This window comes from Lynx canadensis, chromosome D2, assembly GCF_007474595.2.
Source record: "Lynx canadensis isolate LIC74 chromosome D2, mLynCan4.pri.v2, whole genome shotgun sequence".
Taxonomy (NCBI): domain Eukaryota; kingdom Metazoa; phylum Chordata; class Mammalia; order Carnivora; family Felidae; genus Lynx; species Lynx canadensis.
The window spans coordinates 37,770,946-37,790,907 of NC_044313.2; the positions used below are offsets into that span (position 1 = coordinate 37,770,946).

A 19,962-nucleotide genomic window follows, 5' to 3' on the forward strand; every position below is an offset into this window, starting at 1 on the left:
ACCCTTACTATGCGTAAAGCACTGGTGGATGAAAAAGACATGGTCCTTATCTTCAGAAGGTCACAGACCCATGGAATCTATGACTAGATGAATTATTTACTCTTGGACCAGGTTAGGAGGAAGGAATGTTAATGTTTATTTATTTTTGAGAGAGAGAGACAGAGCATGAGTTGGGGAGGAGCAGAGAGAGAGGGAGACACAGAATCCGAAGCAGGCTCCAGCTGCTTCTGAGCTGTCAGCACAGAGCCCAACACGGGGCTTGAACTAACGAACTGAGAGATCTTGACCTGAGCCAAAGTCGGACACTTAACCGACTGAGCCGCCCAGGTGCCCCAGGAGGGTTAAAACTATAAATGTTTACAATTGCTCACAAGTGATACGAGAAAAAAAAATAACATGAGTAGTGACACCTTGAAATTAGGAAGAAGTTGCACATTCAGCAAGCCTGGCTTAGAAACGGGCTATTCAGACTCTCTTACTGGTGGAATTTCCCACAAGACATATCTGAGGAGAACATCTGTGGTAAAGACGTGCCAATAACCATCATCAAAGGAAGACAGCTGTGATTAGGAGCAGATCCTTCCAGCAGTGCCGCTTCTACAGGGTGCATCTCAGACTCACCTCAGTCTTCTGCTCTAACTAATGTGCTTAATGGTGACAGTGAACTCCGACTGCCTGCCATCTGCCAGGCACGGTGCCAAACACTTCAAATACAAAACTGCATTTAACCCTCACAACAACCTTAGGAAGTATGTGCTGTTGTTACTGTCCCTACAACACCGCTGAGGAAACAGGCTTAGAGAGGCTAAGTATGGTAACCTGCCAAGGTAGCCCTGTAAGGAAAGCAGAACCTCGTGAGAGGCAGACCCCAGAGCTGCTCTTAGCACCTCCGTGTCCTTTCCAGACACAGGCAGGTGCTGGTGCTCTCTGACATCCCCTCCTCTGCTCAGGCCACTGCTCTCCAGGGCAGGAGAAAGTGCCTTGGGGAGGTCCCTAAAATAAGCAGTTGAGTGGAGGGGGTGTTAGGGAGGGCTTTCTTTTTTTCCACTCACTAAATCATACAATGTCAGATCCCAAGCCGTCTTCCAGAATGTCTACCTCAAACCCTTCGTTTCACATATAAGGAAACCCAGGTTCAAAGAAATGGAATGGCTAAAGGTCCAGCGGCAGCTCAGGACTTCCTCCCTGGGGCCTCACGCACAGCCCAGTACATGCTAGGATGCTCGGACACTTCTGGCGACTTGTCAGTCCTTAGCTCAGTGCCCACAAAGGCACTCATCGCCCCCTTTGGGCTCCCAGGACAGGGGTCCCCGACGGGACAGCGCTGCCATCCTCCGCTGAGTTCCTCCCTCTGGCAAAAGTCAGCGGTCCGCCAGAGTTGGTACTCCTGTCCCTGCAGACGCTTGCTCCAGGAAGAACGGTTTTCTGCCTGAGGCACTCTCCTGGTCTCCACAAATCGTTTTTGGAGCTACACACACATACTTGAAACAGATAATCGATTAATCAGTACCGTATGCCAGTTACTGAGCTTCCGGTGCCTGACACTGGGGGGGGGGGGGGGGGGCGGGGCCAAGGCGGGGCGGTCGGTGTGGGGCGTGGTCGGTGTTGGGCGTGGGCGGGGCGGGGCTGGACGGGCGCAAGCCGCAGCTGCAGCCTCATTTCCTCACGCGCGCCGGAAGTGGTGGTTGTCGGCGCAGAGGCGTGCGGTGGGGTGTGAGGTGGCTGCACCTCTGTGCGCCGGGCGCCGCCGGAGTATGCCCGCGGGGGGGGAAGGCGGCTGGGCGGCGGTCGCCTTGCGAGGACTGAGGAGCGCGGTGAGTACCCGGCCCCACCCGGCCTTGCCTGCCCGCGCGGCTCTCGCGACTAGGGCCCGAGTGGTGCCGGGGCGCGGGCCGAGGGCTGTGGATCCCTCCTGTGCGGGTCGGGTCGCTTCTCCGACGAGCCCTCCGGGGGGGGGGGCCCTGTCCGGGTGGGGTAGCCTCCTGGGGAAGCCCTCCGGGGCCCGCTGCGGTGTCAGGAAAAGCCAGTTTTTCGGAGCGGTTTGAGTTTTCTGTTGAGAACGATGCTGTCAGAGACCGTTGGTTTGGGTGTGTTTTTTTTTGTCACTTTTTTTTTTTAAGCTGTAACTCACCCCCGCCTCTGCCTCTCTCAGTGCATAACTTTGCAGTCCGCTGTTACCCGTTTATTGCGTTAAAGTAGTATTCTCCAGCTGCAGCCCCTCGCAGTTTCTGCCAGACACCAGGCGCCTTTAAAAGATGCACATTTGTGTCGGAATTAGTGGGGCCGCGGGGACTACAGGACAGGGAGCTTCTGGCATTTTCAGGCTGCATCTGGAAAATTGCACTATTGCTGAACAGCTTGCTGAGGAATCATTTGTAAAGGCAGTAGTGATGCTTTTATGATGACAGGAGGAAACATTGGTTATAAATCTTAAGCTTTTATCCTTCAGCCTGCTCTGGAGATTTATATGCAGTGTGTGGACGTTTAGCCTTATTGAAGGTTCTCAGGAGCTGGGCCTTCATTCCTGGTGGAATTCATGTTGTCTTTAAAGGTCGCATCAAAACGGTACTTCCAAACTTGGTGGGAAACCAAGTATTGTATGACTGAGAATGTTGACCTTCATTTTGTATTGTTATTCTGATACCATTTGTTTAAAACTGTCTTGTGACTAAAAGAATGTGAGAAGGATGTCGGGTGTCCAGTATCTATGGCTTAGGACATTTTGACATCAGTACACACCGTTTTGGTTCCCAACGGTTCGGAAATTACATTTCTTTCTTAACTTTTTTATTGAGGTATAAAATACATATGAAGTCATCTAGTTCATAAATCTTTATTGTACAGCTCAGTGGATTTTTATAGATTTATTAACTTGTATAACCACAGGCTAGATCAAATTATACTTATAGAACGTTTCCATCATCCCAGGAGTTTCCCTCTGCTTCCTCCAAGTTTTACTGCTGCCCCCCCCCCCATCAGTATTCTGATTTCTGTCATCAGCTCTTAGGTTTGTCTATTTTGGGCTCGATATTAATGGATTCACGCAGAATGCTGAGCATGTTGCTTGTGAGATTCACCCATGATGTTCCATGTATCAGTAGTTCATTCTTTTTTTATTGCTGTTTAATATTCCATTGTATGGCTATATGACTATTCTTTTGTTGATGGATATTTGTGTTTCCAATTTTTGTTATTATGTATTTTGGGGAATGCTATGGAACATTCTTGTAAATGTTCTTGGTGAACACACACCTGTGTGCATTTCTATCAGCTGTGGAGTAACTATCATAAGGTAGGCAGAAAATTGTTTTAACCAACCTGGACTCTTTCTTTTCTTTTTCAATAGAATTTGTTATTTTAATTTATATAACATTCAAGATTGGTAAAAAAGCAAAACTATTGTGAGTTCAAGACTTAAGGGGCGCCTGGGTGGCGCAGTCGGTTAAGCGTCCGACTTCAGCCAGGTCACGATCTCGCGGTCCGGGAGTTCGAGCCCCGCGTCAGGCTCTGGGCTGATGGCTCAGAGCCTGGAGCCTGTTTCCGATTCTGTGTCTCCCTCTCTCTCTGCCCCTCCCCCGCTCATGCTCTGTCTCTCTCTGTCCCAAAAATAAATAAACGTTGAAAAAAAAAAGACTTAAGTGATTCATTACCCTATGGTTATTTATTTTTGAATTGTACACCTCTGACAATTCTCCCAGACTGTCATTACTTATTTAACTATCTGTTAGAGAAGTCTGCTAGATAGAGCTGGTATCCCTGAAGCTTATTGCATAACGCTTAGGTAAGAACAGTGTTACTCAAATTGGTGGTTGTTAGGGGAAACGAAACACCGAAAGGATATGACTAAAAATGGATTGAAGAATCATGGGATTGCAAGTCAGTAAACTTAACATTGTTGTCATACTATACAAGTACTAGGTGTAAATGTAAAATTGAATTCTAGGGTTATTTACAAGTAGGAATTTACTGTAGGAGTACAGTGATTTCCATGTATACTGAGATGCTGATACATTTATATCAGAAACAGAAACATTTAAATCAGAGACATTCATATCAGGGGACAGACAACAGAAATCTGTGGCATGTGAGAGGTGCCCCAGACTGAACAAATAACAAGAACGAGACCTGAAGCAATGGAATTGATAGAAGAAATAGAAGAATACTTTAAAATTAATATTAGTATGCTCAGATTTGGGAGGGTACCATGCTTATTGAACAGGCTGCCCTGGAAACAAGCAATCAGTTCTTGAATAGTAAAACACAGAAAGAAGGAAAAATAGCTATGACATGGAAAATAGATCCAAAAGAGTCAATGCACATCTAACAGCAATTCCAGGAAGGAATAGAAATTAGAAGGGGAGAAATAACCACAGAGATTGTGAGGGTAGAAGTATCCAGGCAGTATCTTGGTCATCCAGAGCCAAACAGAAAAATGTTATCAGGAGACAAAGTATCGGCAAATGTAAATCAGCCCTTCCTTCTCACGTCTCCATTTCATCCGTGTTGTGGGGATGATCAGTAAGTATAACCTTTTCAGAGAGCTTGTAGAAAGATGTGGCACAGGTTGAGGGTTTCTGGCTGTGCTAACAACTCCTATTCCCCCATTCTCCTCCCCTCGCAATTGACAATAGATGCCAGATTTCCCATTCTTACCTTACAGTAGAATGGAAATAAAATACTGTGTCAAGGAAAGAAAGGAAGGAAACAAAGAAATTTGTCTTAGTAGAAGTATCTGAGTTTATGAATGGACTTGACATACTGAGTGTCTTAAACGAGTGTTGATAGGCACGCCTAGATACATTCCAATGAAATTTATGAGCTTCATGGATAAATAAATATGCAGTCTCATAAGATTCCAAAGAGAAATATATGGTTATCTATAAAGGAGTGAAAATCAGATGTGTGATCAGACTTCTAATTTGGGACGTGGTTATCTAACATAATATCTAATGTCTAATATAACATAATATCTAACATAAATAGTGTTCATGAGACATATTTTAGACTCAGAAACTTCTCACCAACCAACCTGTCATTCAAAGTGAGGGCATAATTGGAGCACCTGGGTGACTCAGGTGAGTGTCCAACTTTTGATTTTGGCTCAGGTCATGATCTCAGTTTCTCGAGTTCAGGCCCCATGTTGGGTTCTCCGCTAACAACACAGAGCCTGCTTGAGATTCTCCCCACCCCCTCTCTCTCTGCCCCTCCCCCCACCCACTTGCATTTTCTCTGTCTCTCAAATAAATTTAAAAAAAAAAAAAAGGTGGGAGCAAAATAAAGTCATTTTCGCCCATACCCACTAGGAATACCCCAAGATGTACTCTATCAAGTGAAAAATTAATCCAAGAAAAATAGATATGGAATTCAAGAAACAGTGACCAAAGAAAATAGTATAACTTATTTCTTAACTCCAAGACATTGATAACGATAAGCTAAGAACTATAATGGAATGCTAAGGAAGGATTAATGGACCAGAGTAGTTATAGTTTAAAGTCTGTAATCTGGAGCAAATATTTAACATAATTTTAAAAGTTGATTGGGAAGGTGAGATATAGATAAAGCCATGCTGAAAGGCTTATCCTGAGCAAGGAAAGGCTATAGAAACTGACCAATTACATGCTGAAATGAATACTTTAAGGAATTTTAACCTAGCAGTCCTGTTTTCAGAGATTTATCCTGTGGGTGAAATAATACATGGGAGGTCATGTATATATAAGGCTGTTTATGCTGGGATGATTAATAGTGGCAGTAGGTTTGGAAGGATACACAAAAACTGAAGAAGGCACCTGGGCCTCTGAGATAGAAGGCAGAGGTTTCACTGTATGACCTTATATCATGTTTAACTTTTTTCTCACATGTATTTTTGTAGAATTTTAGAAATAGAAAAAATTCTAGGAGTGTATACAAATGTAAAGGTTTAGAGCACAAGTTGCCAAATGTGACTGGGAACCTATTTTAGTATTACCTGTGACATAAGAGTGACTTTTATATTTTTAAGTGCTTGGGGGGAAAAAACCTAAAAGAAGAATATTTTGTGACATGAAAATTATAGGAAGTTCACATTTCAGTATCCGTTGGAATACAACTATGCTTATTCATTTGCACATTTTCTGTGGCTGCTTTTGTGCTGCAAGGCAGAGGTACTACATGGCCCTTTACCTGAAATGTTTGTTAATCCCTGGTTTAGAGCCAGAAATAGACCTCCATATGTATAAGGAATTGTGCTTATGATAAAAGTGAAATTTCAAATTAGTGACAAGAGCATGGATTGTTTAATAAATGATAAGAAATGGTTATTTGAGAAAAATAAGTTTTATATTAGGATTATTTCCAGTACAGAAGCTAAAATCGAGAAGTCATGCAGGAAAAGACTGATAGATTTGACTCCATTAACAACAGCAACAAAGAAAACTTTGCACAAGGGAAATAACACCCAACACTTACTGAGCACTTAATGCTTGCTTGTCATGTTTTACTTGACTGTTACAATAACACTGCAAGTAGGTTCTATAATTATTCCCACTTAACAGATGAGAAAACTGAAGCTTATAGAGATTGAAGAATTTATCTATAATAAAGAATTAGAAAGGGATAGAGCAGATGTATGAATTTAGGCCATCTGGCTCCCAAACCTATTGTGCAGACAAGATATTACTTTATAGGTATTATCTATGTCAACACATCTAGATCTACCTCATTCCTTTTAAGTGCTCTGTTGTATAAATGTCTGCAGTTTAGTTATCCTCTCTTATTGATAGACTTTAAGTTACTTTTATTTTGCTGTTATATGTAGCAGTAGTAAACATCTTACGCATGTGACTATATGCTAGTATTTCTGTAGTATGAAGTCTTAAAAATCTTAAAAGTGGAATTGTGAATTGCTGGATTAAAAGGCGTAAGTCAAATTTGTCCTTCCAAAAATAAGGTGTGTGTGTGTGTCTATTTTTAATTTATCTTTAATCAAAGGAATTGAAACATCTTGGAAGGAACCTTGGCCATCCAAACAAATTATTTTATAGATGAAGGCCATATAGGTTAAGTATTATGTCCAAGATTACACAGCTATTAAGTAGCTATTACACTTGACTTTTTGAGTTGTTTTTACTGTGCCACAGGCTGCTTTGGCACATTCTTCTGTTTTACCTGTAATGAAAGCATTAGTATTGCTGCCATTTGTTTTGCTGAAATCTGGGTACCTTGAGTATAGTTTTCCCCAGAAACACTTGTCAGAATGATTATTCTGGTATTATTTGTTCTTAGCACCCAATACAGTGTCTGTCTTAGTCAGTTTGGGTAGCTATAACAAAGTACCATAGACTGGCTTAATTTATTTTTCTTAATCTGAGATCAGGGTACCAGTTATAGTTGAGTTCTGGTGAGGGCCCTCTTCTGGGTTATGGACTGCCAACTTGTTTCTTCAGATGGCAGAAAGAGGGCTACATTAATTGCTCTTTGGGATCTCTTTTATAAGAGCACTAATCCCATTAAAGAGGGCTGTACTCTCATGACCTCTAGTTAACCTCCCAAAGGCCTTTTACCCCCTTATAAGTAACACATTGGGGGTTAGGATTTCAACATAAGAGTGTCTGAGAGAAACATTCAGTCCATTGCAGTGCCTAACACACAGTAGGTACTCAAATATTTTTTTTAACGTGTTTATTAATTTTTGAGTGACAGAGACATTCATTTTAACAGACATTTTTTAGTTAGAACACTAACAGCGGAAGGGCAGAGAGAGAGAGAGAGAGAGAGAGAGAGACACACACACAGAATCCAAAGCAGGCTCCAAGCTGTCAGCACAGAGCCTGACACAGGGCTTGAACCCACAAACCATGAGCTCATGACCTGAGCTGAAGTCGGACACTTAACCGACTGAGTCACCCAGGCACCCTGGTACTCAAATATTTGTTGAATGAGCACTACCTTCTGGTGATCGGTACTTTTATTTCTAAATACAAACCACTTATTCATTGACATGTTAAAGAATCCGTGTATCACCGTAACTCATAAATTGCTCAAGGAATAAAAGATTCTAATTCCTTCCCTTACAAATATTTATACTTCATAATGCTTTAGTTTTTTTTTTCTGACAGTGCTTATGTTTTCCAAATAATGTTTTGGCTTTTTGTTATGTAAAAAATGAACTAAAAATTATAAATTTAGTTTTTTGAAGACTTTAGTAAGACATTATACAGAAATTCAGGAAGATTATACAGAATAGAACTTTTTAAAAAATTTTTATTTAAAGCCAAATTAACATACAGTGTAATAATGGTTTCAGGAGTAGAATTTAGTGATTCATCCCCTACATATAACACCCAGTGCTCATCCCAACAAATGCCCTCCTTAATGCCCATCACCCATTTAGCCCAATCCCCCATCCAACAAACACGCTTCCAGCAGCCCTCAATTTGTTCTCTGTATTAAAGAGTCTCTTATGGTTCGCCTCCCTGTTTTTATCTTCAGAATTGAGAATTTTTAATTATTTTTATGTTAATTTATTTTTTTGAGAGAGAGCAAGCTGGGGGAGGGCAGAGAGAGAAATCCCAAGCAGGCTCCATTCTGTCAGCACAGAACCCAACATGGGGCTCAAACCCACGAACTGTGAGTTTGTGACCTGAGCCAAAACCAAGACTTGGAAACTTAACCAACTGATCCATCCAGGCACCCCCAGAATAGAACTTTTACAGTAAATAGATTCAAATGAATTGTTTGTATTTTGCAAAAGGCAATAGGTTATTCTAAATGCAAACATTACAGTGTAAGTATCATGGAAATTATGTATGAAATATGTATTAGTACTACAAAATTATAGAATCAAAAGATTGAGTAGAAATTGCTTAAAGGCCATAGTGTTATGTAGGGATCAGTGCCACAGAATGAACTATGTTTAGCAATCTTTTGTCTCAGAATCATAAGGCAAATAGAAAGATGTAATGAGACCTTGAAGGTAATATGAGTTCTACTTTTTTTGGAGAGCAGGTTTTGCTTAGTTTTGTTTTTGTTTTTTTGTTGTGTTTTTTTAAGGTTTTTAATTTTTTAAGTAATCTCTACACCCAACGTGGGGCTCAAACTTACAACCCTGAAACCAAGAGTTGCATGCTCCACTGACTGAGCCAGCCAGGCGCCCCTCTTATTTTTGTTAAGTCCAAGCTGGTAGTCAGCAAACCTTCATGCTTGTCTTCTTTTTTTTAAATTTTTTTTTTCAACGTTTATTTTTATTTTTGGGACAGAGAGAGACAGAGCATGAATGGGGGAGGGGCAGAGAGAGAGGGAGACACAGAATCGGAAACAGGCTCCAGGCTCTGAGCCATCAGCCCAGAGCCCGACGCGGGGCTCGAACTCCCGGACCGCGAGATCGTGACCTGGCTGAAGTCGGACGCTTAACCGACTGCGCCACCCAGGCGCCCCCATGCTTGTCTTCTTAATGAACAAAATGGAGTTTTCTTAAAAATGCCTCTTTGATGCTACTACTCAAACTAAATCTGATTTTTTTAAAAATAGCTTCACTGAGGTATAATTGACATATGATAAACTATGCATATTTAAAGTATACAATTTGATAATTTGAACATATGTATATACCTGTGAAATCATCACCACAAGTCAAAATGATAGACCATATCTGTCACTCCCAAAAGTTTCCTTGTGCTCTTTTATAATTGCTTACTATTACCACTTCCCCAACCCACCCCTGGTCCCAGTAATCACTGATTCATCTGCCCTCTGTCATTACAAATTACCTTACATTTTCTAGAATTGTATATAAATAGAATATACACTCTCATTGTTGAGCTTCTGTCACTGAGAATAATTACTGAGATTCACCGGTGATGATACATGTATCAGTATGGCTCTACCACAGTTTGTTTATCCATTCACTTGTTGATAAACATTTGAGTTGTTTCTAGTTTTTGGTTGTTACATATAAAACTGCCATGAGCATTTGTGTACAAATCTTTGTATGAACATATGCTTTCATTTCTCTCAGATAAATATCTAAGAATGAAAAGACGCAATCATGATAGGCTTATGTTTAACTTGTTAGGAAACTGTAAAACCATCTTACATTCCTACCAGCAGTATATGAAAGTTCTGGTTCCTCCACATTGTCACCAGCACATCAGTCTTTTTAATTTTAGCCATTCTAAAATTAGCCATTCTATGTAATGGTATCTCATCGTGGTTTGAATTTGCATTTCCCTAGTGACTAAGGGTGTTGAACATTTTTTTCATGTTCTTATATAAAGTGTTTGCTCAAATATTTTGCCAAGTTTTAATTGAGTTGTGTTTGTTTTGTTATTACTGCATTTTGATAGTGGTTAAGTATGTATTCTGAACGCAAGTCCTTTGTCAGAAATATGCTTTGCACCTGTTTCTTCAGATCAGTGACTTGTTTTTCATTCTCTTAACAGCATCTTCCAAAGAGCACAAATTAACATATTTTGACAAAGTCCAGTTTTTCAGTTATGCTATTACTGTTTTATCAAAGAAATCTTTGCATAATAACTTAAGGTGACAAAGATTTCCTCCTGTGCTTCTACTTTTATAGTTTTGGGTTTTCCATTCATCTGTAATTCATTTTGAATTATATCCTAGTGGATGTGAAGTAGTTATCTCATTGTAGTTTTGATATGTGTTTCCCTATTGGCTAATAATGTTGAGCCATCTTCTCATGTGTTTATAGGCCATTCTTAATCTTTTTAGAGAAATGTCTAGTTAGATCTTTTTCCCATTGTGTTATTTATCCTTTTGATACTGAGTGATAAGAGTTTACATATTCTAGACACAGACCCCTATCAGGTATGATTTACAAATATTTTCTCCCATTCTGTAATTGTCTTTTCACTTTCTCAGTGATATCCTTTGCAGTACAAAAGTTTTTAATTTTAATGAAGTCCAATTTATTTATTTTGTCGTTGCTCTTTTGGTGTCATATCTAACAAATCATTGCCTAAAAGCCACAGAGATTTATACTTAGGTTTTCTAAGAGCTTTATGTTTTTAACTCTTACATTTAGATCTCTGACCCACTTAGAGTTAATTTTTGAATATAGTGTGAGGTAGGAGCCCAGTTTCATTCTTTTACATGTGAATATCCAGTTGTCCTAGCACCATTTATTGAAAAGACTTCTTTCTGCATTGAATTACCTTTCCACCTTGTTGAAATCAATTAATGTGGTTTATTTCTGGACGCTAAATTCTATTGATCTATATGTCTATGCCTGTACTAGTACCACACTATCTAGAAGTAAGTTTTGAAATGGGGAAGTGTGAGTCCTCCAGTTTCGCTCTTCTTTCTCTAGACTGTTTTGGCTATCCTGGGTTCCTTGAATTTCTATGTGAATTCTAGGATTAGCTTGTCAATTTCTGTAAAGTCAGCTGGATTCTGAAGAGGATCATGTTGAATCTGTAAATCAATTTGGAGAATATTGCTGTCTTAATAACATTAGGTCTTCCCATCCATGAGCATAGGTGTCTTTCCATTTATTTAAATCTTCTTTAATTTCTTTCAACAATGTTTTGTAGTTTTCAGAACACAAGTTATACTTGTTAAAATTATTCCTGAATATTTTATTCTTTTTGGTATATATCAGATTGTTTTCTTAATTTCATTTTCAAATTTTCAGTGCTGGTATATAGAAATACAATTGATTTTTATGTATTGATCTTGTATCCTGCAAACTGACTAAACTTATTTATTAGTTATAATAGATTTTTAGTGAATTCCTTAAGATTTTCTATATACAAGATCATATCATGTGCAATCTTTTCCAATCTAGATGTCATTTTATTTCATTTTCTTGCATAACTGCCCTGGCTAGAACCTGTTCCAGTACTGTGTTAAAAAGAAGTGATGAGAGCAGACATCCTTGTCTTATTCCTGATCTTAGAGGGAAGCATGTAGTCTTTCACCATTAAATGTGAAGTTAGCTGTGTGTTAGCTTTTTTGTATCTGCCCTTTATCAGGTCGAGGAAGTTTCCTTATATTCTTAGTTTGTTAAGTAGTTTTATCAGAGGTGCAGGATTTTATCAAATGCTTTTTCTTTGTCTATTGACATGATTGTGTGGGGTTTGTCCTTTATTGATATGGTATATTAAATTAATTGACTTTTAGATGGTAAACCAATCTTGCATTTCTGTGATAAATCTCCCTTGGTCATGTTATATAATACTTTTTATGTGTTGATGGATTCAGAGTACTAAAGTTTGGTTGAGGATTTTTGTGTCTCTATCATTAAGGAATATTGGTATCTAGTTTTCTTTTGATGTCTTTATATGATTTTGGTATCAAAGTAATACTGGTCTTATAGAATGCTTTGGAAAGTGTGTTTTATTTTTTGGAACAGTTTGTAAAGAATTGGTATTAATTCTTACAAATGGTTGGTAGAATCCGCTATTGAAGACATCTGTGCCTGGACTTTTCTTTGTGGGTAGTCTTTGATTATTAATTTGGTCTCATAGGTCTGTTAATATTTACTATTTCTTCCTAAGTCAGATTCAGTGGTTTGTGTCTTTATATTTTAAAGGGATTTAAATAATTTGAAACTTATATCCATGTTGTTAACATTTCTACTTTCTTCATGCTTTGTATAGATTCATATTTCCATCTGGTATTATTTTACTTCTGCCTAAAGGACTTGTAGTGCAGGTCTGATGGGGATGAATTCTTTAGCTTTTTAATGTCTAAAGAATTACTGGCCTTTGTTCTTGACAGATACTTTTTGTGTGTACAGAATTGTAGGTTGACATATTTTTCCTTTCAGTTCTTTTGTTTTTTAATTTTTTTTTCAACGTTTATTATTTTTGGGACAGAGAGAGACAGAGCATGAACGGGCGGGGCAGAGAGAGAGGGAGACACAGAATTGGAAACAGGCTCCAGGCTCTGAGCCATCAGCCCAGAGCCTGACGCGGGGCTCGAACTCCCGGACCGCGAGATCGTGACCTGGCTGAAGTCGGACGCTTAACCGACTGCGCCACCCAGGCGCCCCATCCTTTCAGTTCTTTAAAGATAATGCTCCACTCCCTTTGTTTCTTGTATGTGGTGTGTGTTTTTTTTCTGGCCACTTTCAGGATTTTCTATTTATCATAGAATTTGAACAATTTGATTATCGTGTTTCTGGCTTTAGTTTTCTTTATGGCTTTTGTGTTTGGTAATCGTTGAGCTTCTTGGATCTGTGTTAATAGTTTTCATCAAATTTGGAAAACTTTCAGTTTTATTTCTTTAAATATTTTCCTCACCCCCCTCTCACTTCTTTAGAGACTCTAATTACATATATACTAGACTGCTTGAAGCTGTCACACAGCTTTCTGGGTGCTCTGTTAATGCTTTTCATTCTCTTGTCCTTCTGTATTTTGCATAATTTCTATTACAGTGTCTTCAGTTTGTTAATATTTTGCACTGAAATATCTACCACTAATTCCATTCAATGTATTTTTCATCTCAGACATTGAAGTTTTTATCTCCTAAAGTTCAGTTTGGATGTTTTTATGTCCTTTGTGTCTCTGTTTAGTTTTTTGAACATGAATATCTTTTTAAATACAGTTGCAACCATTTTGATATCCTTTTCTCTTTTTATAATGCTTATTTATTTATTTTGAGAGAGAGAGCAAGCTTGTGCACGAGCAGGGGAGGGGCAGATTGCAAGCAGGCTTCATATCAGCACAGAGCCTGATGCAGGGGCTCAATCCCATGACTGGGAGATTATGACCAGAGCTGAAACCTACTAGAGTTTTAGTAATAATAATGACTCTATTATTGTCAATTTCAGTAATTAATAACTCTGTTATTGTCAATAGAGTTGGACACCCAACCAACTGAGCCACCCAGGTGCTCCCTAACGTTCTTTTCTATGAATTCTGGCATCCGTCATTTTTTGTTTTTGTTTTTGTTTTTTAATTATTTATTTATTTAATTTACATCCAAATTAGTTACCATATAGTGCAATAATGATTTCAGGAGTAGAATCCAGTGATTCATCCCCTACATATAACACCCAGTGCTCATCCCAGCAAGTGTCCTCCCTAATGCCCCTTGCCCATTTAGCCCATCCCACCACCCCAAATCCCTCCAGCAACCCTCAGTTAGTTCTCTACATGTAAGAGTCGTGTTTGGGCTGCCTCGGTGGCCCAGTCGGTTCAGCTTCCGACTTCAGCTCAGGTCATGGTCTCATAGTTCATGAGTTCAAACCCCGTATCAGGCTCTGTGGTGACAGCTCAGAGCTTGGAGCCTGCTTCGAATTCTGTATCTCCCTCTCTCTCTGCCCCTCCTCACATTCTGTCTCTCTGTCTCACAAAAATAAATAAACATTAAAAAAAAAAAGCGTCTCTTATGTTTTGTCCCCCCCACCCTGTTTTTATATTATTTTTGCTTCTCTTCCCTTATGTTCATCTGTTTTGTATCTTAAATTCCACATATGAGTTAAGTCATATGATATTTGTTTTCTCTAATTTTGCTTGGCATAATACACTCTAGTTCCATCCACTTTGTTGCAAATGGCAAGATTTCATTCTTTTTGATTGCTGAGTAATACTTCATTGTTATATGTACCACATTCTTTATCTAGTCATCTATCGATGGACATTTGGGCTCTTTCCATACTTTGATTATTGTCAGTAGCGCTGCTATAAACATTGGGGTAGCATCTGTCCGTTCTAAAATTTCAATCATTGATTATTTTTTTAACATTTTAATCATTGATTATTCTCATTATGGGTTATATTTTTTTTTTCTGTGTATGCCTGATCATTTTTGTTTGGATGTCAGACATTGTGAATTTTATTTTGCTGGGTGCTAGATATTTTTATATTCCTAAATATTTTTGAGGCTTGTTGTGCAGTTACTTGAAAACAATTTGATCCTTTCAGGTCTTGCTTTTAAGATTTGTTAGGCAAGACCAGAGCCATGTTTAGTCTAGAGTTAGTTTTTTCCCATGACTGAGGCAAGACCTTTTGAGTACTCTACCCAATGTCCCATGTATTTTGAGGTTTTCCAGTCTGTCTGGTGGGAACATGCACATTATTCCTGGCCCAGTATGAATGCTGAGATCTGTGTCCTCTAATTTTTTTTTTTTAGCTTCAGTTAGTTTCTTTTATATGCCTGCACTGGTCAGTGCTCTGCTGAATACCCAAAGGGTGTCCTCCTCAGATCTCTGGAGTTCTCTCTCTGTGCAACTCTCTCTTCTGGTACTATATCCTTTCACGCTAGCAGCCTTGGTCTTCTCAGCCTGTTGGCTCCCTCTCATCAACTCAACAAGTCAACTGGTCCCTGCTTAGAGGGGACTCCCTGTGTTATGACCTGGAAAAAGGCAGTAAGCTGGGCAATTGTTTATTTTTTGTTTCTCCAAGGATCACTGCCCTTTGTTACCCAGTGTTCAGTATCTTGAAAAACATTGTTTTATATTGGGAGGGCGGGTTCTGGATTTTATTGGTTGATTTTTTATTGTCCCAAGTACAAGAGTAAATCTGTCCTTGTTGTTTCATCTAGGAAGTCTCTTTAATGTGTTTTTAAAGAATAAGAATTGATGGCTCCTAAGGTTTCTTTTTAACCCTGAGATTTTTTATTTTGTATTACATATTTTGAACAGCTCATTTTCCTATCTCCATAGTGTGCATTCTCTCCTCACAACATTTAACTGTTTGCTGTTTGTTCATAGAAGGTTGCTTGGGATTAACTCTGGGTTATGAATGAACCTTGTTTATGATATAAACACATAGAATGAGGGCAATCAAGCTGTAACAGCCGAAAATGGATGTTTTCTCCAACATACTTAACATATTTAAAGTTTTTATAATCTAGTTGAGAGTTTGGCTAAAGAGTTTCCTTCGCAGACTAGGCAAGTAAGACTTTAATTTGGTATCTTTTATTTTTAACCACAGAGCTATGCAAATAACATTTATATTCTAAGTAATTACAGCAACTTTTCTTTCATTTCAACTGTAAGAGATTTAACTGTAAATAGGCATGTAAGATATCTCAAAACCTGTATTTTGCTTGAAGGGGGGAAAGACCTTGGTTTTTTAATGCTACCATGTAATAGTTTTATAGAACCTTTATTTAAACCTTTCATTTCTGCATTTATTGTTCTTAGCCAAAATGAAGATAATATCAACATTATTTATTTTTTTGTTTATTATTATTATTATTTTTAATTTACATCCACATTTTTTAGCATATAGTGCAATAATGATTTCAGGAGTAGAATCCAGTGATTCATCCCCTACATATAACACCCAGTGCTCGTCCCAACAAGTGTCCTCCCTAATGCCCCTTGCCCATTTAGCTCATCCCCTCACCCAGAATCCCTCCAGCAACCCTCAGTTTATTCTCTGTATTTAAGAGTCTCTTAGGTTTTGTCCCCCTCCCTGTTTTTATATTATTTTTGCTTCCCTTCCCTTATGTTCATCTGTTTTGTATCTTAAATTCCACGTATGCATGAAGTCCTATGATATTTGTCTTTCTGTGACTGACTAATATCATTTAGCATACATAATACACTCTAGTTCCATCCACATTGTTGCAAATGGCAACATTTCATTCTTTTTGATTGCCGACTGATACTCCATTGTGTGTGTGTGTGTGTGTGTGTATGTATGTACACACATACATACATACATACATATACACACCACATCTTTATCCATTCATCGGTCAGTGCACATTTACTTTCTCCATACTTTGGCTATAATTAATCAACATTATTTTAAAAGTTGGCATAGGAAATGTATAAAAATACTTTCTTAATCAGTATTGTCCAGGGTTTTTGGACCACAACCCTCTTATAAATATATTTTATGTGGAGATCTCATACATATACATAATTGTAATAAAAACTTACTGCTATATGTGGTATACACTGATAGTTCCTGTTCAATTTCAGTGAAAAGTAAACCTTTAGAAGTGACCCTTGTAATGGATCACATCTCACAGTTTCTTTTTTTTTTTTTTTTTTTTTTTTCTTCTTTTCAACGTTTTTATTTATTTTTGGGACAGACAGAGACAGAGCATGAACGGGGGAGGGGCAGAGAGAGAGGGAGACACAGAATCGGAAACAGGCTCCAGGCTCCGAGCCATCAGCCCAGAGCCCGACGCGGGGCTCGAACTCACGGACCGTGAGATCGTGACCTGGCTGAAGTCGGACGCTTAACCGACTGCGCCACCCAGGCGCCCCCACATCTCACAGTTTCAAATACAATGCTATATAAGAAGAAAGCTATGAGGTACCATATTATAAAAGGTAAACATACTTCGACTACATGCTTTTAGTTCTATTAATCAAATTTCATTTCAAAACAGTTTGAGTATACTATATTTAGTTAAATCATGTCTGGTGTTTTTGCAGCATCTTTGCCACAAGCATTTTTCCTGCATAGCTAATTGGCCATAAAGCAACTTCACCATAAAAGATAAAATCATGAAAAATAAAAAAGGGGCATTTATTAAAAAGGACATAGTGAAAAATGAAAAATGAATAACAAAATTTTAAAAACTATTGTAAAATACAAAATATTTGAATATATTTAAAATGTGTGTAGATTTATGGCAGTATTGTGCAAATAACTGATTTTATTTTGTGAATTGTACCTAAACACTTGTCTTCAAAGTCTTTTTTTCATAGTATTACACTTTTTTTTTTTTGCTTGTTGATCCATGTCCGTGTTCAGCATTGCACTTTATTTTTTCATGAAAAATTTTTCCTTCATTAAAGAGAGGCATCAGTTTCCAAATACTAGGATACATATTTGTAACTTAGCTTTGTATTGTATTGTGAAATCCTTCTACACTGTTGTTTGTTTTTGTCATATTGTCAGATGTCCATTGATAGACATTCCAAAGTTCTGTGGGAAGGGTGGTTTCAAAATTCCCCCACTGGATAGAATATTATGGGGCCTAAGATTTATTAATATAAAAATGGGAGTACTATGGTCAATGGAGAAATGAAACCAAGCTGTCATCTAGTTGATAAAACCAAGAAACTGTCAGCCAGTTATTTTTTTTTAATCTTTGACAGCAAAATTGCCTTATGACCTTATTAGTTATTCAGCAAAAATGCTTGTGGGAAAGATGCTTATAGCAAAACTACCTAGAATGTGTTAAATATGTATAACTTTATTAATAACTTATGTAAGATTGTGGCTCTACATTTTCAGTTTTAGTCTTTTCCCTAATAAGCAGGCTAGTAATAACTTATAAGTAGTTAAAAGAGATACCTCTGAATTTTATCTTTTAAGTAATGATATTCAAGCTAAGAACTATGGTTTTGAGACGTGGTAAAGTCCTAGAACTAATATTAGCTTTGCATCCTTATTTTTAATTAGATACCTTTCTTAAAATAATTTTTTTAATGTTTATTTATTTATTATAGAGAGGGAGAGCACAAGTGGGGGAGGCGGAGAGAGGGAGACACAGAATCTGAAGCAGGCTCCAGGCTCCAAGCTGTCTGCGCAGAGCCTGACGCAGGGCTTGAACTCATAAACTATAAGGTCATGACTTGAGCTGAAGTCAGACTTTCAACTGACTGAGCCCCCAGGCACCCCTAGATACTTTTATTTATACCAAGTTTTTTTCCTGTTTTTTCTACATCACTTAAAATAAGATTTATAATCAATAAAAGAGATGCCATCATAGTAAAACTTCCTAGTAGTAAATTAAAATTTTCATGATACTTGGTTATCATTTGGTTAACGTAAGTAATAAATGGCTAAGGGTGATTACCATTATTTGTGGTCTACTGGCCATAAGAAGTTTGAATCTATCCTACATTTTTATACAGATATGTTCCACACACATACACACATATACAACAACAACAGCAAAACCACAACACACATTGCAACATTTTTCACAGAAGGCATCCAGGCTTTCCCTACTCACTAAAAGTGACTAGGGCTGATGTTCCCTGGTGATCTTCCATAGGGTCTGCCGCATCGGTAGAAACCATCTTTATAAAAAGTCTGGGGGCGCCTGGGTGGCTCAGTCGGTTAAGCGTCCGACTTCGGCTCAGGTCATGATCTCGCAGTCCGTGCGGTCCGTGAGTTCGAGCCCTGCGTCGGGCTCTGTGCTGACAGCTCAGAGCCTGGTGCCTGTTTCGGATTCTGTGTTTCCCTCTCTCTCTGACCCTCCCCCATTCATGCTCTGTCTCTCTCTGTCTCAAAAATAAATAAACATTAAAAAAAAATTAAAAAAAAAAAAAAGTCTGCTGGAGTATCACATATCCTTCTTGCCAAATACTTTGTTAAAATAAAAGTTCTCTCTGCAGCAGGGACCTCCCCTGCCTCCAGTCTCCTAAATTTAACCTTCTCTATTTATAGAAGAAGAATCTTTAGTTTAAATAGAAATACAGACTCACACAACTGGTTGTGGTATGAACAGAGCATGTGATTTTGTAAATTTATAAATTGTTTCTGAATTTTTTCCTCATAGGTAAACATTAAAATGGTCGTTCTGTTTTGTTTGTGCTTTGATTTTTTGTTGTTGTTGTTATTAAAATAGACTCTAAACCTTTCCAGACTTGTAGGAAATCTGTTGCTGTGTAATACAGTGGAAAGAATTATGTGATCTAATGTCCAAATACTCTATGGGAGGACTTTGGATGTAAAAATATTTCTTAACGTGTTTTCCAGATGTCTGTGACCTTTTGGAATTGTCCCTCCCCTCCACCCCTCACTTAATTTTAAGGCTTTAATATTGGTTGAGTTCATCCATTGAATTTAATAAAACAGAATGCTTGAACTGAATAAACTGGAAGAAATATATCTCTCTAGTAAGCCATTACCAACATAACGGAAACATTTATGGAACTCAGTTCCCAAATGGTGATATGCTCTAGGTGGGAAATGGGGTATTAATCTAAATATTATGTTAATAAAGTTATAAATATATAATTTTCAAGTAATTAGAAACGTTAGTGTCTATGTAACAATAACTATGCTAAACATAATTTTAATGTTTCTTTGATTTATT

The 19,962-nt window shown here is 38.3% G+C and overlaps 1 protein-coding gene across 1 annotated transcript in view; it reads left to right on the plus strand.

Moving 5' to 3' along the window:
• The first annotated feature begins 1,674 nt into the window (after window positions 1-1,674).
• CSGALNACT2 (chondroitin sulfate N-acetylgalactosaminyltransferase 2) overlaps window positions 1,675-19,962 on the plus strand; it is a 47,351-nt gene continuing 29,063 nt past the window's right edge. The window contains 1 exon segment of the mRNA XM_030334744.1: window positions 1,675-1,814. The gene's annotated coding sequence lies outside the window, so the exon portion shown is untranslated.